This window comes from Dromaius novaehollandiae, chromosome Z (genome assembly GCF_036370855.1).
Source record: "Dromaius novaehollandiae isolate bDroNov1 chromosome Z, bDroNov1.hap1, whole genome shotgun sequence".
Lineage (NCBI taxonomy): Eukaryota > Metazoa > Chordata > Aves > Casuariiformes > Dromaiidae > Dromaius > Dromaius novaehollandiae.
The window spans coordinates 39583246-39606745 of record NC_088132.1 but is presented as its reverse complement, the minus strand read 5'-3'; the positions used below and the strand labels follow the sequence as shown (position 1 = coordinate 39606745).

Below are 23500 nucleotides of genomic sequence, written 5' to 3'. Positions count from 1 at the left end.
ATGGCTAATCTGGGGCAGCACATACTTTCATACAGAATGAGTCCCAGATGAGATGAATATGCTCAGACTGCTGTACCCAGACTGCTAGAAATGTTTCTGGCAATGGACCATTGCAGGTAATTCCTCCAGTTGCTGGTTGTTGTCCTATGTGTTGTTTTATCACAGGTATACCTGTGTCTTTGGTCCCAGTTGCATACTTTTCTTAATAGCATGCTCAAATTCAATTTCGTTTTCAATGCAGATAGGTCTGAACGGGAAATTTGTATGTCATTTTTGTTTTCCATGTAAACCTACAGAGGTCTATGACTGATAAATAATTGTAAATCAGTATTGAGCTATCCTGGCTTTCCTGTAACAAGCTATGGCCCTCTTAATTAATAACTGACTCATTACACAAATGCATCCCTTGAAGAGCTAGGGTTCTTCAAGATATGAATATAAAGATATCTCTCCCTTCCCCCCCCCCCCCCGCCCCCCAATAAAATTACCTTTAGAGGACTTTCTGCTGCTGAAGAGCTTGGTCAGGCACTGCTTGTAAACGCCTCTTTGGTGACAGGTGTTGAATTTGTCAGTATTTAGATATCTATTTTGACACATTATAGAGTTCAACTGTCCTAACTTTTCTTCTTTTTTCACAAATCAGTAAGAGAAATCTAACCTAGAACAGTTTGCACTGAGTTCAGCAATACTTGCAAGTCTTACCCTGCCTATGGATTATGGATGGGTGAACTGGAACAGATAAAATGATAAAAAATCTGCAGCTGTGCAGCTTTTCTGGCATTCAGACCTTCAGTTTGCTACTTTCCATTTTATTCTCTAGAAACTTTACTCTTTTTCAGGCCAGAACTAGAAATGGAATTATTTTGTTACTCAGGTTCAAGAAGGGACTGCTTGCCCCTTTTTGTCAGTCTGCTAAGCAAACTGTTTCCAAATATCTCCCTATAAAAAGACTGACTGCATTGCTGGAGCTTTGTAAGCCTCTGTCAGCATCCACCAAAGAGTTATCTGTTGGTCCTCCTCAACTCCCTTGTCTCCCCAACAACGAATTTTTGGAGGGTGAGCTAGCTGTCCATTAGGAATATCATGGGTTGTTGTGCCAAGCTAGCATTTAAGGGGATTCTACCAGGTGTGTGTTGCAGAGATACCTGAGGCTTGTGATCTGCCCCGTCCACCTTTTCTCTTTCCTCTGTCGCTGCCTATTTGCTGCCCTACTTCAGCCTCTTTTCCTGCCTAGATTCTTGTTCTGAACTCTGCTGTGGTATTTGACTCCTTGCATGATCTGGCCTCCTTGCAGACTACAAATTTTGCCTGCAGCTTCCTGTGGCTTGAACCCAGTGATGCCCCTACCTACCTCCTTAAACTAGTATGTTTCTTGTACTACTTCAGGTTATTGATATATCAATATATTCTGTCATACTGTATTACCCTTGGCTGGCTCTAAGTACTAGAAGTGATTGCCCACAGCCTAGGTGGGACTCTCCGCTAAGTGTTTTTCCTTCAACTTAAGCAAGAATTAGTTGTCAGCTGTTAGTGCATAAAACCTAGAGAAAACAAAATGCATGTAGGAGAACATCTGTTCCAAGAAAGCCACTTAAAACAATCATACAGCACAGTAGGATGAACATCTGTTCCTTGCGCAGTAGACTCTAGTAATACATATGAAAACAGAATAGAGAAGGAGATATCAAACAAGGCTTTGCTGTAGGTCAGGTGCCAGTCAAAGCACTTCTGGGTGACACATCTGCAGTGCTATCTCTTTGCTAGAGTGTATGGGGTGGGGGGGAAGTGCCTGTAAGATGATAGCAGAATATCCTATGAACAGTTCAGCCTTTTTTTGGAGTGAAGGACAAGAAAAAACACTTACCAGTCTTTGGGGGGAAAACAGGAAAAACTAAAAATGGCACACATGTAGCAGTGTATGCTTTTTCCAGTAAAGACTGGAATGCATGCACAGCTGCATGCATTCCTCCTCAGTGAGACTTAGTTGTATACAGTAATGCTTCAGAAATCACATCAGGGGAAGGAGTTGTCTTTCTTCCTCCATACCTCTGTCATTTAACAATTAACCTTGTGCCATGCAAATCTGAGAAATAGGTTATGTGCTAGAAAACGTTTTGTAACAGTAGCAACATTCCCTGAAAAATGTTGTTTATTTTATTTTTTGCAAAGAATTTGACCTTATCGCATGTAACTTAGCACTGAGTGTTGTTGCAAACAGCATTTAAATCTGAATGAATGCATCAGAGACAATACCCATGAACACACATTCAAATAAACAAAATGCACAGAATGCTTTTTCCCCTAGGTAGACTAGCAGTAATGATAATAGTGTGTCTATTATGTAAACATTTTGCATTTTCCTCCTTGTCCATACAGATTATGTCAGCATAAACCACATGCCTATGTTGTCATGTGGGACTTTTGCTCCACTTGGGTATAGTGATAAGAGAAAGGACTTTTTTTTTTTTTTTTTTCTAGAGATAGACCAAATCAAGTAAGGGAGAAGCCTAGTCCCTAAACCTTTGACATACCCCCCCTAATTTCCATTGTCCAAGGTATCATGCTCCCTTTGTGAACAGGGCTGGATGGTAGTTGCCCATGCAGAAGCTTGACCTTTTTTCTGCAATAAATATGTGAGTCTACACAACTGCCTCAGATTACCAAATGCACTGCTTACATTTATTCAATTTCATAAATGTTCAAGAAAAAGTCCTTATAAAACAAAACAGATCAGCATGATCGAAACTGCTCATTTGTTCATTTCTGAATCTCTATATAGATTTCCTCATCAGCTGGAAAATACCATGTAAGGTGGTGGACAGGACTCTTACTCGGAATGCTGACTCTATTCATCTTTGCCATCTGCATGCTATTAAAAAGTTCTTGAATTGGTTACTGAACCTCAAATTCAAGTCACTCCAATATATGGAGCTGATGAATCAACACTTTTAGTTTGTTACTTATGCACTAAGATGGGGCCATTACTCAATAAAATTTCAGTACTTCATTCAGTAATAATCCCTTGAGAGTGCCTCTCCTGTAAAAGGGACAAGCACATCAGTCTAAGCTTCTGATTTTGTTGCCTCATCTCAGGGATGTACCAGGGCAGGTTGTCTCCAGGTAAGTCTCTGTTGACTATATGTCCCAGACTGAGGAGACCAAACACAAAGCTGAGCAAGATCGGGCAAAGAGGGTAGAGGGTCAGCAGAACCAAAAACAGTAAAGGCTTTGGAACCACGGGAGTCAAAATTCTGAATCTTTACCCCCAAAATCTGATTTTGAATCTGAATCTGATTCTGAATCTTCACCCTAGTGATAGCCTTTTTAAATGCAGATGAAATAGACCATTGACTCTTTACTATGTCAGACCATTTAGATTAATTAAAATATACCCACCCATATCATTGACTGTGCGTTCAAATTGGCTCTCGCACAGACAAACTCTCTACTTCTCCCCCCACCATCAGATTTGTAAAACCAGGTACTTCTGGTGAAAACATATGGCTTGTTTTTTAGGCCCCAATTTGTCCAAAGGCTGTTTTACTTTACCCACCTATCAGATCAGCAATATGGGCAAGACAAGCATGGATTCTGCATGAAAATTGCACCTAGCCACACATTTTTAAAAGAAGGAATAATGAGGAAGACCGGTTAAGGAATCTCTAAGGATTATCAACAACCTCCTTTCCCCCCTTCCGCCCCCCCCAATCTAAACAATTTTAGAGACTTTATATGGTATGAAATACAAGACATGAAAAGTAATAGGAGTCAGAAGGGAAAGGTACTGCTGCTGAAAGCTGGCAAACAGTGTATCTTTCTGATATTTTAGTTAATGAGAGGTTGGAATGTGGTACCTATGGGCACTGAGGAAATCTCTTCTTTTTTAAAAATAGGTTAGACAAATATCTGCTGAGGATTATCTGGGCACACTTCATTTTGTCCCAGTGTAGTGAGATGGAATAGACAATCTTATGTAATTCTTCATCTCCTAGCTCTGTAATCTTGTGACTTACTAACTATATAGTATTTATAACCTTGATTGCTTGTTTCCTACAACATGTCAATACACCTTCCTCATAAAGAAAGCTTGTTTAGGTGTATTTTTTTCATTTTAAAATCTTTATTTTGTTGACACGTGCTATGAGAAGTATCATTTATCCTGAAGAAATGAATTCTTATTGCTTTAAACAGTGTCTCTCATCTTAGGATATTTTACTCCACATTATCCTCTGCACTGAGATGTGTCAGGCCGAGGGATAATAATAGTCTGTAGTAGGTTTGAAATGCTGTATATCCAAAAACAGAGTACTCGGACTACTTTAGGCACCAAAGGAAATCTGCTGATAAACTCGGTGAGAATGGACATAAAAGAGGACATCAGACTGACTTTTGCTTGCATATATGTCATAGCTGACTCATCCAGGTATAGATTTTTCGTTTTTATCCAAAGTGAACAACAAATAAGTAGATCCTGACAACAGTTCCAAACAACATACGCTGTTGAATGAACTTCACTGATAATGTTGGGGCACAGAAATGGCAGCTGTGATCTACCAGTAGGCTCGCATCTGAGGAGGGCTGCTGAGGTTTCCGCTTCCTGCCCTCAAAACAACTGTGCTTTTTGCACAGATGGTGAATTCCTTGTTACCCCAACTTCCAGTAGTTGCACTGGTAAATGTTAGCATTAAAGAAGGTCTGGATTTCAAATAAGCACAATGTTGTCAATTATGATGTTGTTTGATGAACCTAGGAGGTAAGCACTGGGCAGACTTCCTTTCCTGTTAGGAAGTAGCTACCTTCAGCTTTATTGATTTGTTGATGAGCAAAAAGCTATTTTATCCCATGTAAGTATCATGCTGTGAGTGTTCAACAATTTCTTTGTTACTGCTTTTTTATTTTGTAAATGGGTCGTCTTTTGTTTACTGTTGCACAAAATGTTTTAGCAGCAACTGTCTCCATACAGGCAATGAAGCTCTCTTATTTTACATTAAGTAAAGCTGCCTTTGAGAAGCCCAGAAGGTTCTTTCTTTAAATTACCATCATATTGGAGAAGCTTAAATGCAGTAGCTCCATTGTACTCAGAAGTGTGGGGTTTTTTTTTCCTTCTATGAATTAGAAGACATGAAAAATTGAAAGTAAATAAACAGCTATGACTCCTTTTTCAGTTAAATATTTTAAGGCTGGAAGTAATAAAAAGCGTAATTATGTAGTGTTTTTTTTTTCCTGAGGTACTTTGTTCTAATTCAAACTGGATGTAATTTCATATTTAAAAGACCCAAAGAACTCCAATAATAAGCAAATGAATGCTTCTGAGTAAATATCGGAGTCCAATCTGAGTTGCTATGAAGCTAAGCAAACCTACTGAATTTAATAAAAGCAAAGGCGTTTCTGAAATATCAACAAGAAGTAAAAATATGTGGTAAAGGTTTCTTGCCTCAAGGGATAGGTACTTGATATGCTTGGTTTATACAAGTACGGATTTCAGGTTTTAACTAGAGATTTGTACTAATCATACCAAATTACTCTGTAAAGCAAGAGAAGTGAAAGCATTATCTGAGCCAAATAGGGCAATCTCTCAAGAGATGATAGTATTAAGTCTCTTATTTAGTGTATGGTTTGTTTTTTACTTTTAATTTAGTCTTTTCAAAACCATCACAAAAAAGATCTAGAAACCTCAAAGAGCTGCTAAAGATGCTGTGCTATAAGAAAGCCTCTAAAATTCACATGAGAAAGTCTGCTGCTCACAAAGGTTTTGCAACATCAAAAGCAGCAGGAAAAACCTGACATACATGAAACTTGCATTTTGTCCCCTAGCTGTTATGTCTGTGCATTACTCATCACTGGTGTGATTCAGAACTCAATTAATTGTACTTCAAAGCTCATTTCTAAGATGATGTTTAGTAAACAGGACCCATAAATTGTGACATTTGGGGAATTTAAAAATTACGTGTATATAAAGTGCTTTCAGGAAAACAGTGGACTACTTTGTCACTGAGTCTATTCTAAAATGTTCAGATTGGAGTAATGTATAGTAAAAGTTACACTAGCACAAACTGTGTATGCAATAGTTTGAGCAAGTCAGATGATTTTAGGGGCGTGAAAACTGAAGCATGCCATAATTAAGAGTAAGTGCCATTCCAACAAGAGGTGATGGAGGTTCAGAAACATGGCCTGGCTCCCAGAATTCTCCTCTGATCACACCACCAGTTTACAACATTTTTTTATTAAGTTCTCTGCTCTGTTTCTTCAAACATGCTCTGTTGCTTAAAGCAGTGTGATTTGAACATCAGTATGAAAAATACAGACTTTTGAACACATCTATCTTATAACATGCCCTCAAGATATTATCATAAGTAAAACTGAGGAACTTATAACTCAGTTTTAAGCAGTAGAACATACTGAAATGTGTAACCTTGGTGCTGCTTTTTTTACTAAAATGGAAATCAAATCGGTTTAAAAACAAACGTAATTGGAATTAAGAAACACATTTCCTTTGTTCTAAATTTATGGAAGTCAATTACCTTAGTCTTAATACAATTTGGAAGGGCATCTGAATGAATCACTGGTAAGGTAAGTGCTTTGGGAGTGTTCCAGGTACCAACTGCAACCAGCAAAGGATGATATAACTTGTTTTCAGAAAAGAATGACTCGGAGGAGCTCTGGTACATCCACAACACAGTACCTAGTGCAAGGTGGCTAATACAAGGACAGCATCCATTTCTAAGGGAATAAAGAGAGCCACAAAATTCCCACTTGTGTGCTGGGATTTAGGACTACAGATAAACTTGTCAGAAATGAAGAACCAAATAGTCAGTTGTTACCTCTCATGAATTGTAGAGTAAGTCAGTGTTCCACAACATTTCTTTTAATATACCCAATTGATCTTGTCTTGGGGAAAAAGAAAACCATATTGGGATGTGATATTGATAATGCAAGGGACTAAATGGAGACTTGCAAGGCCTTTTTCAAAGCCTCTTTAAATTCAGGGTGGTAAGCTTTGTCATCATAGATGTTACAGAAACTTGTCACGCTCTTCAAGATTCTTGTTACGTAGTGCTCGGGTTCATCTAACGCAAGCCGGCAGTCAAACCCTTAATGAAGCTCTTTTATCAGCAACATTGACTCTGAGGTTTATTTCTATGTAACTTGTGCGACACTCTTCCTGCTTGCACACCATCATATTTCCTGTGCCTTACAGAATGTACAGGTGGCCAATGTGTGTTTGGGTTCCCACACAGGTGAACAGTAGCTTAATGTACCTGGTTACCAGCTGAGGAATGGAATTAGTTGATCCTCAGCTTGAGTTCCTCGGACACCTTCTGTGGTAGGAAGGAAGGAGAAGCAAGTAAGTGAAATGAAGCCTGCTGGCACAAGAGTTTATTTTCAGTAATTGGTGCTGAAGGGAGGAATAAAGGGAAGACCCTTGGATTCTGGGGGTGAAATTAGGTTCTCCTTTCTGTAAGGCATGCCAGCTCGATGGCAAAGAGATGGAGACAAGCCGCTGGGTTGGATGTTGCAGAAAACTTGTTTCATACCGTATAGGAAGTGAAGTTTTTATACAGAATCTGAGAGTCAAAGAAAAAGGAAATTGGAAGCTGGGAAAGGCTGACTGTCAGTTTGGCGGGGTAAAAGTCACTTTAGTTAGTGTATGGGATCTGTCTGTTTTGACCCTTTTGCATGAAGGCTTGAGGATCAAAGTCAAAGGTAGTGTTTGGCTAATGTTTTGATGTGTGTACAGCGAAGACTGCAATTTCCTCCTCCAGGAGTACAAAAAGTGAGAGTGCTATTGCAGAGAGTGAGGAAAAAGGGATGTGGCTTTTGCACCTCCAGCCATTCCAGGGGACGTGTCAATGACAATGACTTATGCATTTTACGTGCCTCGGGTCACATTTAGTGGCTGCTGCCCATATGAGGTGGTATATGTGCTACGGTTACTATTGAAGGGGAATTACAGTGTAAGCATACTACCAATCTCTCTTGCAATCCTCAAACAGAATTTTCAGGTACAAGAAAAACGCAGCAAACTGTTTGATAAAATGTGGTACTGAACTCTGTCTTCACTAAGCCTGGGTACTTTAGCCTTGGAATAAGAAAAATACAAATCAGTCTGAGGTTATAGCACTTTTCCTTGGAAAAGACAGAATAAAAAGCTTGCAGGCTGGGTAGTGTGCCAACTGAGCAGTGGCAGCCTCTTAAGAAGTCTGGTGTCTGTTGTCTCCTAACTTAGGCAAGTTATTTAATTAACAAAATGTGTCACTGAGGCAGATATATCAACTGTGTCCTGATTTGAGCATCACTTCGTATTGGGAAGTTTACCAGTCTCTGGGCTCAGCCACATAAAGATAGGTATCTTCTGCTATTTGAGACAGCTTGAGGAACCAGAGCTGTCTGAAGCTGGCAGATACGACTAGATCTGTGAGAACCTGCCTATGGCTGTGTGGAGCAGCAGTGGGAAGCAATGCAGGACACGCTAGGGGACCCAAAATCACCCTAGATACTTATGTTTAGGCAAGTGACTCCCACACTAAGTCTTTAAACAAACAAATAAAGTGAAAGCGTACATGAATCTGCACTGTTCAATGCCTTTCTCATTCAGCCTGGAAGCTTCGATATGTCAAGTTTAAGTGGTAGAATGACATTCAGATGATGTTTACTGGAACGAATGAATTCCGTAATACATCAGTGATACAGCAGTGGTCTTTCCTTTACAAAGTCATTTGTGTCACAGGTAAATGTGCTGAAACTAGACTTATTATGGGAGTATCTAATTGCATTACTAAATGTCACATAATTCTTTTCAGGTTAATTCGTGTTTTCCATAGAGTGTGTGTGAAGTATCCAAGCATGATGATCCCACTTGCTTCTTGTGTCCACAGCATATGACAAGGAGATTGATATTATTAACTAGCCTGGTGTGATAGCTTACCTTTCACAGCTGCTTCACTTGAGATCACTTTACTCCCTGTTATGCACAGTCTTCGGGTTTTATTCTTCCCTATTTTTATCCCATTTATTTTTTTTGGATTGTGAGGGAGTAGAATGAATTGAGCTTTGCACTGAGTTGTTTTGAAATAAGGAGTCTGACCAAGCGTGCCTCAGTGGCCACATTCCAGCTAATCTATTCTGTTTTGTTATTTTATGTAAAACAAATAACTGATGTCAGGTGGTCTTAAAAATACAGTTCCTCAAAATACTGAACCAACCACTGAATCAGTCAGTGCAAGTCAATGCTACTTAAATGGTGAATAAATACAAAGCATCCTAAGTCTTATCCAAACATCCAAATAATTTGCACTGTTTCCCACTATATCTCCTCAGTTTTTTGCATATGGATAAACCTGTGAAACACTTTGTTTCAGAGTGGCTAGTGTATATTAGCAGTGTGAGACATATATATCCAGCTTCCACCCTCTATATTGAGGGCTTATAACAGTACAGACCTAGCCAGACAATCAAGAGCTCGGAGGGTGTTTTTGTTTTGTTTTGTTTGTAATAACTATCACTTTAAAAACCCTATAGCACTTACCTAAGCAATGAAAGCACCTCCCTCACAATTATTCCTAAACTTAGTCTTCACAGTCAGATGATGAAGGTGGCCTGTACTGTTTAACTGCATAACTGTTTGTAGGAGCATAAGGTCTCTGTTCTGAAGTGAAAAAGCAAGGTTGCAGCTTAATGTGCCATTTCTGAAAAACATGGATATACGGTAGAGCAGAAAGTTATATTCTCTATGGTGAACAGGAAGCAGAAAATACTAGCTTGAGATAGGGCACAAAAGGAATGTCATGCCTGGTTATCTTTGCTGGCTCACGCAGTGAGGGCAGAAACGTAGCTGGCCTTTGCTATGTCTTTTATTTTGTTGGCTCCTGCTCAAGGAATTAGTGACTCTACTTCTCAACAAAGCTAAATGCAAAGTTTGCTCAGGGATGCCAAAGAGCAAGATTTTTGTTCTCTCTTCTTTATATGGTCTTAAATTCTAATATTATATGTAACATAATAAATTCAGCTAGCTATAAGAACTTTGGTGTGCAGAACTATTGAAAAGTCTGTCTTTGTACGCAATTATCTTCAAATGATTTGCACTGCATGTGATTAGTTATAATCAGATTCTGTGCTATGCACAAGAGAAAGGAACATAAGAAGCCTTTCTCTTTGTAGGAAGTATGGCAGCAACTGTGCTCAGAGGTCAAGGACTGTGTCCTCGAGCACAGGATGTCTTAAAGACAGTGGCTGATGGCATGAAATGTAATTTGTACTGTTTTTCTAAACTGTGGAGTTGACTGAGAGAAGAAATAAATAGGTCATTATAACATTTGACTCCCATTTTTCACTGGGAGTATAAAGAAGATTCATAAAGATGATATAAAGAAGGCCAGAAAATACTGCTGTGAACAGGTAGTATGATTTCCTGCAAAATAGAGGTAACGAGTTTTTGTCAAGTGGTCCTGTAACAATCTTTTCATGGTCTACTGTACTGAGAGATTAACTTCGAGGCAAAAATACCTCATTTTTACTTGACTTGTCATCTATGGTACACAATGCAGTTCTATGTAGGGATATTTGAGATGGCTCTGAAGGAATTCAGAGAGGAGCTGACAATTCCCAGTGTTTTTCAGTGACAGCTAAAAAGCAAAGTTCTTTGGTCCTCTCCAAAGCCCTGGTCAGTCACGGGAGAATGTGTGCACAGCTGAAAATGCTGATAACAACAGTAGCAATGTTAATAATCTCCCAAATAAGAGAGAGACTGCTGTTAATGATCAGAATTCTCAGTAGTTTCACCACTAATGTGACAAACAACAATGACATGAAGGCATGTCTTTGTTTCTTAGGAATATAAAGTTGCATAAATGGAGAACTATTCTTTTCATGTCAGTGAACGATGTACATCATTAGTGCTGCTATGTTTGAAGTAAAAGCATAATTGAAACAGATAATATAAATTGCAATTTTCTTTACTAAGGAAACTCTTCAATAAGAATGATGCTAAGATAAATGGAGAGGTCTAAGTATTTTGTGTGCCATTAAAACAGTCTTAATTATTAAGAACAGCAACATTAACAGATTAGGCACAAACTCAGGCTTTCTGAGCTTTTCAAATAAATTCTTCTAATAATTGCTTTACCTAATGGATAACAGTGAGATGGGATGTTTAAGAAAACAACTTAAAATGTGTCATTAATTGAAGTATACGTTTATATCTAGAGGAGGATCCACATTGTTTTAGGTAATGTGCAGGCATAAATTGGCTTTGGCTGTGCCCTGGAAGATTTATCTATGGAGCCTATCCTTGTTTTTGTGCTGCAAAATTAATATAAGCATTTTTTAATGCTTAGGCATTACTGAGCAAACAAACTGTAAGCTTGAGTTGATGGAATGAAGGGGAGGAAAAAGAGAAACTCACGTGTTCCAGTAGTGACGACAGTGGAAGGACAGCTCTTAATAACATAGGAAAAGCTTTCAAACAGTTGCAGGATCATAGAACGATGCAGGTCAGGTGGTCTGTAGTCCAGCCTCCTGCTCAGGCAGCATCAACCCTGAGGTCAGACCAGGAGGACATATTAGTGCCGTATGTTGTATTCTTATAGTTGGTGCATTTGCAGCAGGATGGAGTGCAGGGAACTTTGGTGTCCAGATTGTTTCTGATTTGTGTGTCTGTCAAGCAAAGGAAAGAAGAAATGTGGCCCGTCAAAACTGAAAGTTCATTAACTTCTGTATCTGTGAGAATGAGGTGCCAAATGAGGATGGAGACATGGGTGTGGGAGAGAAAGAATTGAAGGCAGGTGAAGTCTCAAAAGCACAAGGAGAGAAAATAGTGCTAAGAGCATAAATCAGGTACCAAACAATAGTCACATACCGGAACACAGTAAATAAAAATACTAAAGCAACAAACAGAGCAGAGGGTACGTACTAGTCTGTCGCTGGTTCTGTCACTGTGCCTGCGCACAAAAGCCTCAGCACTATGTTTGGCTGCTTCCACAGGGCATCACCAGCTCCGTCTGCCTTGTTAGAGTCCCACTGTTTTTGCTCGCTCCTCTTCAACATCAAACAGGTTGGCCCTGCCTGTGGGCAGTGAGTCATCTGAGCGCACGGTTCGTTGCACTGCGAAGCTCTAAAGCAGGGAAGCCACAGCCACCAGCTGGCATGCTTTATCAGGGGCCATTAGCTATAAACAAACACGTCTCCTTTCATGGTTTCTAAATTTAGTTTCTAACAATTATTATTCCTTCTGCGTGTCATTTCAGGATTGCAGACTGGTTGCAGCCAGGGAATTTGGACTGTAGATTTTCTGGATCTAGGAGTCTATTTCCGAAATATTTCACGTGCCTTTGATGTTTTGTAAATCTAGCAACAGTCTATGGGAATTGTAAATTGCAATAATAGTATGTACAGAATGGGAAATGAGAACTATCCATCTTGCAGTTTAGAAGCAAAATGTCCTGTATTGTATTGTTATGGTTTGCATTTAGTGCTGCCTCTGAAAATTGCTTTGAGGTCCTGCTGTTTGCTCGGAGCCCTTTGGAGCCATGTGAACTTGTTCCTACATACATGTATTGCCAATCAAAGCATAAATAGGCATTCTGGCTGTAGATCACTGTCGCGTGTGAAATATTCTTTGTAAGTAATTGGAAAGGTTTGTTTGCTATAACTGACAGAATTTGGTTTCTACAGACAAAGTAAAACCTGATTGCAGTAAGTCTCTTGACCAAGTGATATTACATCACATATATGCAGAACTGTTCTTACGTTCTTATTTCCAGCCTGCAGCTGGAAACACTGTGTTCATCTGTCATCTTTGCTGCAGGACGCACAGCCGATAGATGTGTGTACTAGTTGCTCTGAGATGTCATTGCTCCTTCATCCTAAATAGCCTGAAATGTCAACACTGCCAGTTTCTAATACATGTATTTTCTGTGATTCTTGAGTGCACTGGTGTAGTCAGGTAAAAATGAAAATGCATAAAAGACAAGCCAGGGATAGCCATCACCTATTCCTACGTTTATTAACTGAATTTTCTTGAGGTATGCACTTTAGCTGGTCTCTTCTGGTAAGTGGGAGCAGAATTGGTGTAATGTCCAAATCTCAGGGTGTTCTGCACTGTCTTGCTACTTCCACCTAATAATTGCATTGAGAAAAATCTCTATTTCTTGGCAATTTAAGTTCTGAGCTATTATTAGACCCTTACAGGAGTCAGCCTATTTACTAATGTATGTTGCAAATTTTCTAGTTCACCCTTGAGTAGTGGGCTTGTCCTACCTAGATCAATCCAAAGAAAAGGGTTGCCTACTGCCTGTCAGATCACTCTAAGATGGCTTTGTATTTACAGTAGGTTATCTACAAGCGTGTTTTTTTTTTTTTTTTTTTTTTTTTTTTTTTTCCCCCTCCTAAATCTAAGTTGGTCAAAAAGTAAGTATATCATTTTTGGGATATCTGCTACTTGAAAGTAAGTGCAACAACATAAACAAGAAAAGTATATAGAATTTGATAAACGAAGCTGGCTTTACTGGCACAGCATTCACTTAGTGTCCTGTGCTGGCTTTGTAGTGCATGTTGGTGCTCTAATGGATAACCGTTTAAAGCTAGCTCACAAATGTCTATATAAGCTGCAGTCAGTGCTGACCGCAGTGTAAACATACCCTGAAATGTTTTTAAAACCCTGTGAATACTTACATTACAAGCTGTCTTGCAGTAGATCTATACATTTTTCTGTATGTTGGACTCCATAAGGGCCAGTAAACCAATATGTGCATCCCATTTATGTCTAAAGGTTTAGATCTTGAGTTCAGCTGCAGTTATTATTATGGTGCCTATATGTCAGTTCCTGTATTGCATTTCATGACCTTATTACTCAATAGGTTTCTTCTGTGTTTTTTGTTTTCTTTTCTTTTTTCTCTCTCTCTCTCTCTCTTTTTTTTTTTTTTTTTTTTTTTTTTTTTTTTTTTGAATAGCACATAGCAGCAGCTGCAATAGAATTTAATGTGTGGGCTTTTATTTGTCTATTTTTTTTTCTTGAACAGTGCACAATAATGTTTCTTTTTTTAAAAAAGGATCACCAGCTCTTCAGTGGACCCATTTATCTTTCATTTCATCACTTGCATTCTCCAATAGTATCTGGCAGGATCCCTGGGAGAAAGCAAGAAATATAATTTTATTGTAGTAGCAGATGTTCTCTACCAAGAACTTTCAGTTTTACTTTGCTGGTTTCAGTGATTCTTGGCTGGAATCTTTGATGTGTTATTGCCACTCTGTACTGCTAATAGAGCACTAAGATACCTTATATAAATTAAAGGTTCCCAGTGGATAACTGCCCTTGAATAGGTGAATTTCTATATTTTGTACAGCAGGCAAGGATGACACAACATCTCAGGCCAAGTCATCTCCTCATTCTGAGGATAAGCCAAGGAGTGGCTAGGATGGGGTACTACTAGGACTGTCAGGTGAACCAGCAGCACCTAAGAAACATGTTAAATTCCAAGACCTGTTGATCTAATAAAGCTGGAGATTAGTGCTCCTGAATCAAGGAGCCTGGAGGGGCTTTCTGCTCAAAGGCTTAGGCTCTCAACCTGGATTACAGCCAGAAATGCTGCAGGTGGGTTTTAGGACTGTAAAAAGAAATAGATTAGAACCGTAATCTGCCAGCACCATGAATGATTAGGCATATCTGCATTTGCCAACTTCTGCATATTTGTATAAATATTCACATATACACTAGACGTTGTTTACGCTGTCCCCAAGCTTGATGGATGTGAGCCAGTGACAGCCCAAATGCTCTACAGTTCCATTTGCAGGTTAATAATCAGGACATACTTGCTTGAGCACAGCACTGTGCTAGTTCAGCTGCGTGGCTCCCAGATCCGAGTTGGAGCATTCAGCTCTGAGCATGTGTAGAGGAGCTTGAAACTCTTTACACCTGTTCTACAGAGATGCTGTTACAGAGGGAGAAGAGGGAAAGATAGTAGCATCACCCAAGGCACATTACTAAGGTGACAACTTGGTCACTGAATTTTCTCTATTGTCAGTGGAAAAAGAGGGAGATGGACTTCTCCAGGGCATGACCTTGATACTGTCTGTACTGCTGTGTGGGTGAATATTATGGTGTTTCCTACAAGTGTGACAAGCAAACAACTAGACTCCACTGTGCCCCCTTTCTTGCTTGTGCATCTGGCATCCTTCCCTTGAAAACCAGGGTGTGTGCAAGAAACTCCCTGCTGTCTATGCAATGGGTGCACCTAGACCTAGATGTGGGGGATAATTCCAGAGTCTGCAGTCTGAGTTTACCCAAACAAACTCGGGTTTTAAGTCTGGAGGTAGAGCAAAGTTTTTCAGCAGAGATAAGTTCAAGTCAGGTAGAGCAGGGGCATAAATTGAAGTCCTTTCCAGGTCAGTGCCTTTCTCACTGGGCTGTAGAGAGGGAAAGTGAATCTGCCTGTTCCTCTGCCTCTAGGTATGACTACATACTATTTTGTAGGTAAATGCAAGCTTAGTTTGTTCTTACTAAATGCCAGGTGTGTGATAGCTCTAACCCAGGAGCCATACATCCACGGTAAAGGCAGTGCTGAGCTTGGACTAAACAGTCTTGCTGTTAAATGGAATAGATTAATGTTGAGCTGAGATCCAAAGTGAAGAAAGTTCATTGAAGATGTCTGTCAAGTCATATGGGAACAAGGTCACGTCTACTGGGAAAATGGGGAGAGCAAGCTTTCCTCTTTCAGTAAAATACTGCTTTTATATTCTGCAATGTAAAATCTGGATGCTATGGCTCTCCCAAACCCAAGTTCAAAAGCTGCCAGAGTGGGTTGCAAACTGCTACTGTGCCTCGGTGTTATGTAGAAATGTTGAAAAGATTATTTGCTGCAGTTGCTCTTGTAGGGAATGAAAACACACTTTGAATTCTTGAATGTTCCTGCAAAGTTGAAGTGTCATCTTCCAGACACCTCCAGTAGTTATCTGAGCATCACAAGCAGCTGGAGACTAAGGACACATAAGGTTAGTTTTAAATTATTTAAGAATTAGGTCCTACAAAGGTAGCATACCTAATTGGCTTACCAAAGTCACCCTTGGTGGGAATAAGCTGAATTTGTGCTGTAGAGCAATATTGGAAATTGGTGGTGTCTGTGCTTCAGGGTAAATGTTCAGGATTTATTTGTTACACAGAATCCTGGTGGTGAGATGGTGGCAAACAAAGGATTTCCTAAGTTAAGTTTGATGTAAGGAACTAAATGATGCCCTTGATTGGTCTACAGGCATCTGATCAGTTATTCAGCTATTTCAGTTCATATGTGTTTCTTTTAGAAACTGATGCAAGTCCAAGAAGTGAGGGTTTCAATGGGACCTTTATTTTTAGTTTTTCATTTCAATATTCAAAACTACAGTGCTTATCTTACTACCATCCCTTCTCCTCACACTAGGGGATTATCAAATGCTCTGTACTTTTTGTAAGACTGTTTAAAAAAAAAGAAAAAGAAAAACAGTGAATTTTGGAATTTTCTAACTACCTGTATTGAAATACCAATTTTAAAGTCCAAATAAAATAATTATAAATAAATTTCTGAGTGTTTATCAGAAGGACTAAAACCTTGTGTTAAGAGATACAGCTAAGATCTTTGCATACAAAAGCACAAAGTCACTCTTTGGTGTAACAGTGAAAGTTTTATTTTTTCAGTATCTCAGTTAACTGGAAAAATGTACTGGAGAAATAGTGCATTGGAAGTACCAAGGATAAGTTAAGAGAAAGATAGTCCACATAAAATTTCAAATGCTGGATGTTGGAATTCTAAGCTTTGAATATATATTTCTTCTTTATATTTAACAAACAATGAAAAACAACACATGACTTAATGAAATTAAAAGATGGTAAAAAAGAGAAACTGAGGTGGTACTGCCACATAGCAGTTGGCTAGCGAAACAGCTGATTAAAGTTGCCGAAAAGTAGCTGTGATTACTTCAAGTTTATTGTCTTGTTTATCAAGCTGATCAGATAGTTCTATCTGGGGAAAAAGTACTTGAGTGACTAGATCCTCATGATGGAAAACTTTGGTATAGTGTTGGAGTAGGTAAGCAAGATGTAAGGAACCCAGATTCAAGTATTCTCTCCGTCAGAGGCAATCTGAAGCCACATCTGCTTCCTTGTGATAGCATGTTCTGGGCTATAAGAGGTCTGCTAGTAAGTTTTTCAAAAGAGCTATGTTTATATTGTATATGTTTATATTGTATACAGTGAGTTTGGAAGGATAGACAGAAGGGCGGCCCAGCTACCACCTAAAAAGCCATTCTCTCTGTTTTGATGATTAAGTGTTTTGTATGAATCAAAATGTCACCAAAATGGGGGAGCCTCTCATTCAACTACTCTAGAGTGGCAGATAAGATTTCTGTCTTGAGGTGCTGGACCTCTTGTTCAAATCTAATTAATTAATCAAATAGGCTTGCATGCTTGTCTCTCACCTTTAGAGACCTCAGGATACTTCTGACGAATTTTCTAAACTCTGCTGAGTGCTCCAAGTCCTTCAGAGGAGGACATCACCACTTCTTTCCAAAGGCTACTCATTTACTTCTTCAGCTATGGGATCAAGCATGCCCAACTGGGCTCAGCTTGTAACAGACTTGTAACAGCTTGTAACAGATGAAATTTGTGACTAGTTGCTAATAGTCATTCTGAGAAATGGATTTTTTTTGTTGTGTTCTCAACAGTAAGAACCACAACATTCAAGTGCAATTCAAACATTAAAAACTGTATGTTCATGTCTATCTTAATTAAAGCCCTACCACCTAGGACAGGGTAAACAGCTTCCTTGAACACCTGTGGGTGTATTGGCGTCAGTGAGGTTGTCATTAAGAGTGCCTCAGGAATTGCCTCCTCTCTTAAAATGGATAATTTCATTGTATTTGAATTCTTTTAGCACCTTGCTAGCCACTCCCCTTGTGAGTCCTCACAGTATTCTGACAGACTTCTGAAGCATTAATCAGGACTAAGTAAAATTATTTGGGCTCATTTTCTTCTGTTCTTCCTTATATTTCCCTTTCTTGTCAAATTTAAATTAAAAAGAATGTATTGATACAGTAAGCATCCCAGCAGCCTGGTCAGCATAAAATATTCACAGCAATTTCGCATCTGTCATAACCATTAAATATTTGCCAGTTATGGAAGTGAGAGGGAATGTCACATGTCATGCTTAAGGTAAATGGATAATAATCTGAGGGAATGGCTTATCAAATCACTCGGTGATCCAGTGATTGAATCATTTTCTGGATTTGATGAATCCATAATGTGATCTAAGACAATGAAACCTAAATCTGTGTAGTTCCTTACTCTAATTTCTGTTGCAGTCTATCTTAGAGTTTGGAACTTGACTGTAAATCTGCCATCCATGAGGTTTTAAAAATGCTTTAATGACTGTAGAGAAAGTGACTTGGACAGTGTGTGCAAGTTCTGTGAAGTGTTCATAGTCTTTGTTCCAGAACTGTGGGTTAATAACTTTAAAATGGACTCTCTATTAATAAGAACTTATGCTCTGAGCTTTAATAAAACTTTGCTTCCTATCAACTGACATCGAAAACATACGTTTTATAAAAACAAAACATACAGAAACGTATTCCACACCATCAGCAGGCCTTTCTGGGATTAACCTAGGTCAGCCATCACTTCTAAATAGTAGTTGTTGAGGACTAGGGGTAAGGTGGAGGCTGAGTAATGCTTCCTTTTCCTCACTTAATCTGTATTGAGAATGCCATACATGGCTGCAAGAATAATAAATCTTATGATTTATTTATAAGGTACTGTTTATTTGAGTGTATGGTCATGGTAGATTCATTCCTTTTCTTCCCTGCAGAGCCAGAATCAAACCAATAGCAGGGCTTCCTCCTCCGTGGTCTCTTGCCTCTCTGCTTTTACTATGTCTTTTGAATTAGACCAATTCAAATGAGAAATACTCAAATTGCTTGTAACTGTTGAAAGCCCCCAGTGACTGCCAGTCATATTTTATTCTTGCTGGTATTACTACTTATGCTTACTGAGACTTTTTTTTCTACCTTCAAGAGCTAAATTAATTTAACCTGCTGTGACTGAAAAAAGAGCTCCAAGTCACTGCATTTATTCCATACATACATATATTATCAGCAATGGGTAAGCTTTTTGGGTGTCTGCGTGCCACTAATGTATCATTCAGCTACACAGCACAAAGCTCCTGAAGTGCATGGGAGGATGGGAGCGTCTCTTCTCACATAATTTGGGATGCTGGAGTTTTGACATCAAACTAAAGATAACTATGATTCTTCATTAGATTAAAGATGATAAAAAGATAACTATAATATGCCTCTTTCTATGCAAGAAAAATTGTCGCTACATTTACCATAGAATTTTGGCTTCTTCATGCAGCATGAAGTCAGAAAGTTCATGACTTCAGTCATTAGTTAGCATCTGCTAATGAGCAAAGCTTCACTAGACTTCTGTTGGCTATCTGCAGATACAAAATCAGTTTCTTCCATTCATCTGATTTTTTCTTTGCTATCTTGCTATAACTAGATTTCACAGAGAGTTCACTGTGCGCACAGGCAGTGATACCAAGATGATTATGCTAGCTTAAGTACATGCTTCTAGGGTCTTGCCATATTTAGCTTTTTATTACTCTAGTGAGTTCTCTAACTTCTTGAATGATAAAACTCTATGTGATTAAGGTATCTATGCAGCTGTAGACTGACAAGCCTACATAAATCTCAGGGTCAGAGATCTTGCTTCTCTTCCTGTGTCACTTTCTATTTCAAATCTTTCATGTCTACTTTTTTTGAGTCCTTGAATGACTGTTTTCCTATAATATTGCTTTATTTTATAACTCATGTCCTGCCTAGCTAAAAGCAGCAGATGTACTCTGGTTTGGGCCTAGTTCAATTTAGAAATAATAAATTATAGGCGTACAGCTCTTCTGGGGGGAAAAAGGTGCAGGAGGAATTTCCTGGAGCTTTTACTCAGGAAAAGAAAGACAGGCTGTAGCTGTGTTTTCGATCTTATCTCACTTACTGACCAGGCAGTTAGATGTCCTCCTCTACAAAGGACATGAAAGTTTTTCCTGTATTACAAGTTTGTAAAGTAGAGAAATGCAAACTTCGTATGTATTGCAGCTACCTGTCAGTAACAAGGATGGTCCTTGAAATACCTGCGGAAACACAAGCAGTATCTTCTACACACCAGAACAATAAGGGTGTTAATCACAAGACACCACTATTTGTCAAATTAATTCTAAATGATGAAATCTTGAAATGTAATTCAATCTGCCACTTGTTTTATTCAAATAAGATCTCTTCTTGTTTCCTTTCTGAGCAAAAAGTTTCAGACTTAAAAAAAGATGTAATGAAAATAAATTTGTTGCCTTTTTCTGACTCTTCCTAATCTTTCAATATTCTCTTTCAGAAAGTGTCCATTGTTAAGCACCTCAGAAATACTTGGTTTTATTTACCCCATTTCTTATGAATCTAGCTGATAACCTGAGTAAAAAATGTCAAATACCTTGCAGACATATTTTAGTATTTTCCAGAGTGGAAGCTATGAGAATTACAAAATAGAAGAGCCATTTAAATTTGTGTGAGCTAAATATAGCATTAAAACTAAACAAATTTAAATAATTTATATTTGGAAAGGTGCACTACAAAAGTAATTGTTACTCCCACAACTGAAGGGTTTCAGGGGACTAAAAATAAGGAATTCAAGTGGAAATATTTTCTCTCAAAGTGAAACATAATTAGCAATATGTCAAAGTTAGGTCACTGGAAAAGATATCAAAAGCAACTTTCCCCCACCACCCTGAGGAGCTAAGCTGGGATTGAAAGACATTTTTGACAAAGCAAGGGAAGAGTTCTGAGATAAATCTAAAAGGACAGGTGACAAATATTTCTCACTGCACATGCAGTCTGAATTTCAGTTCATGTCTCCTCTCAATAAAAGTAGCAAAACTCATTTACCATGTAGAAAACTTTCACTTTCCTGTCCATGAACTTTTCACATCTTCATCTCTTCTGTAATATAGTCAGTTCTCTTATTCCTTCTTAATTAGGCTCCATTAGCTTGCACACCATGGAACAGGTAGAATTACAAAAGTTGTAAATAAAGAAAAAGAGCAGCTCTGGAGAGTGTCCAAAGTACCATTTCTCCTCACTTTCCTTCTCTGCTAACATGCCAGTCTCTTTAGAGAATTCTTAATTCCAGCACCCTCAAATTCCCCCCGCCCCCCAACAAATTTGGGGTATATAGTCCTGCTGAAATCATTGGGGCTAGTCAACAAGTAGGGACCACAGTTCTGGCACACTTTCTCATAGTGAATCGTTCTTATGTTATTCATTTCTCAAGGATGGTGTTTTCCTTTGTCATGTGCAGCACTGTGCCCCCGACAGCACTTTAATAACAACGTACTCTGAGTTAAAAGGAGTTTAATGTTGGGAATGCTGGCAGGATGTGGCTCAAATTTAAGAATGAACTAAAAGAGGGCATTGACAGCAGATGTCTATATATATTTTTAGGTACTTGGAGGAGCTTTTCCTTCACTTTTGGCATGTGACTTTCACTTACATTAATGAGAATGATGTGCTTCCATCAAAGAAAGAACACTCCCTTGAAACTGAAACATGAAAAACTATCCCCTGATTCTTTTTGTCTCTATTTATTATTTTTTCAAAGGAAAAAATCCATTAAGGTTGTAGCAGCAGTTTTATTTGACAGTAGAAGTGATAATGCTTTGCTGTTTTCAGAGTATGGATCTGTGCCTGTGTTTATTTTTTAAGTGTAATGCCATTGGCCTGATTTACAATGCAGCAACTGCTTTTGGTTGAAATAACTTTCCTAGAATATGTCATTTTAGATTACCTTTTGCCTGATGAGCATATGAACCATCTTTCTTTGGATGTGGCAGTAAAAGAAACGTCTGTCACTTATGCAATTATTCCTAAATAAAAAGTGCCACTGTTTCACATCAAAGTTGCAGCTCTTTAAAAAGTATCGGAAGTACTGTCTTATACATGTAGATAATGTTTCTTATTTTAAGACTGTACTTGATCAGATCTGTGATGCATGGAAGCTCACTTATATGTGTTCTGGGTTGAATCAAGTCTTACAAAGTCAGTGTAAATAACTTCAACTGAAGCCACTCGGACAAAAATCACTGGGTTGGGCTCCCTTCCATAGTGAGTAGACATAGTTTTACTTTTATCCACGTAAACCTGATTTTTGTTTATGCTTGCTCACAGATTAAAACTTGTGTTAAGCCCTCAATTAATACATTGATCTTCTCTCCGTATGAACGAAAAAAGCGCATTATGTTGGGCATTAAATAAGATGAAGAGTTAAACATGAAACTCGCTTTAAACTTTACTAAACTAAGTTTAAAGTCTATGTTATTGTCTGTCCTGTTATTTCAGATAGTTGTGTTCTTCTTGATTGTTTATTTTAATAATGCTCTGCACACTGTGCAGACTTAAAAAATGCTAGATGTAGCACAGTTACATTAGCATACATTTGTTGAACCACCAATCAGTCCAGAATAGTATCTTTTCACATATCTCTAAGCACAAGATTTCTGTAAGTTAAGGCAAATGATACTAGATGCTGATGGACATCACTTGTATGTATGTGTGTGTTTACATAAATGCATATATATATATATATATATGTAATTTGTATATTTTTTTCTTTTAAGGCAATCAAGGTAATGAGAAAACATATCTGTGTCTTCCATTCATTCCTTCCCTATAAGGATATAATAATATAATGCTGCTCTCTGTAGCATTTGGAGCCTGGAGTGAAACTAAAATAGCATTCTAAAGGATTATTGTACTGTGTACACAAAATAATACTCTATTTGCTGTTTTACCACTGAAAAATATCCTGTATTTGTAAATGTATAGATTGGAGTCTGCTATGCAGCTCCAGATGTCTGAGTCGGGCATATTCATAAGCAAGCATGTAATTTTAAGCACAGGGAGTCATGTCATGGAGTCGACAGATGTCTGAACTGGAGCTTGATGCAAAGCCAACAGGAGTAATAAAAAGTACTTTTGCTGTACCTTAAATGGAGCTTGGATGTGTCTGGATATGCTTTTTATTTTCATTTGATGCCAAATGAAAAAAATGAGGCCTAAGCAGTGAATGCAAGTGAAGGAGCATTAAGCAGAATGCAGTTCTAGCTACAGATAAACTTTGAATGAATAGTTCATGAGACAGGAGCAAAATGAGCTGCAAAGTGCATTTGGTTAATATACTCTTGCCATAATATGGGACTTGTATTAGATAAATGTGGTTACCATTTCTTGTTGCTAAAGGAAGTGCTGTATATTTCAGCTTATTAGCTTCAATAAAACTTTGCAAGGGAAGATTTTACAGCTCCACAAATTGCTGGCAGCAAATGAAAATCTCTATTTTGAAATATTCTGCTCTTCACTTGGGTACTCATCTGAAATCCAAGGAATCACATTTTCATGTTTTCACTTTGGTCTTATTTAGATTGTGAACTTGAAGCACAATCTC

General features: G+C 38.4%; 1 long non-coding RNA gene across 1 annotated transcript; it reads right to left on the bottom strand.

The window, feature by feature from the left end:
- Positions 1–7157: 7157 nt before the first annotated feature.
- LOC135324610 (uncharacterized) lies at positions 7158–11603 on the bottom strand. Its single transcript, XR_010385926.1, has 3 exons — positions 11402–11603; positions 9527–9686; positions 7158–7319 (listed from the first exon to the last, which is right to left on the bottom strand). It is a non-coding gene; the product is annotated as an uncharacterized LOC135324610 (long non-coding RNA).
- Between the last annotated feature and the right edge of the window lie 11897 nt (positions 11604–23500).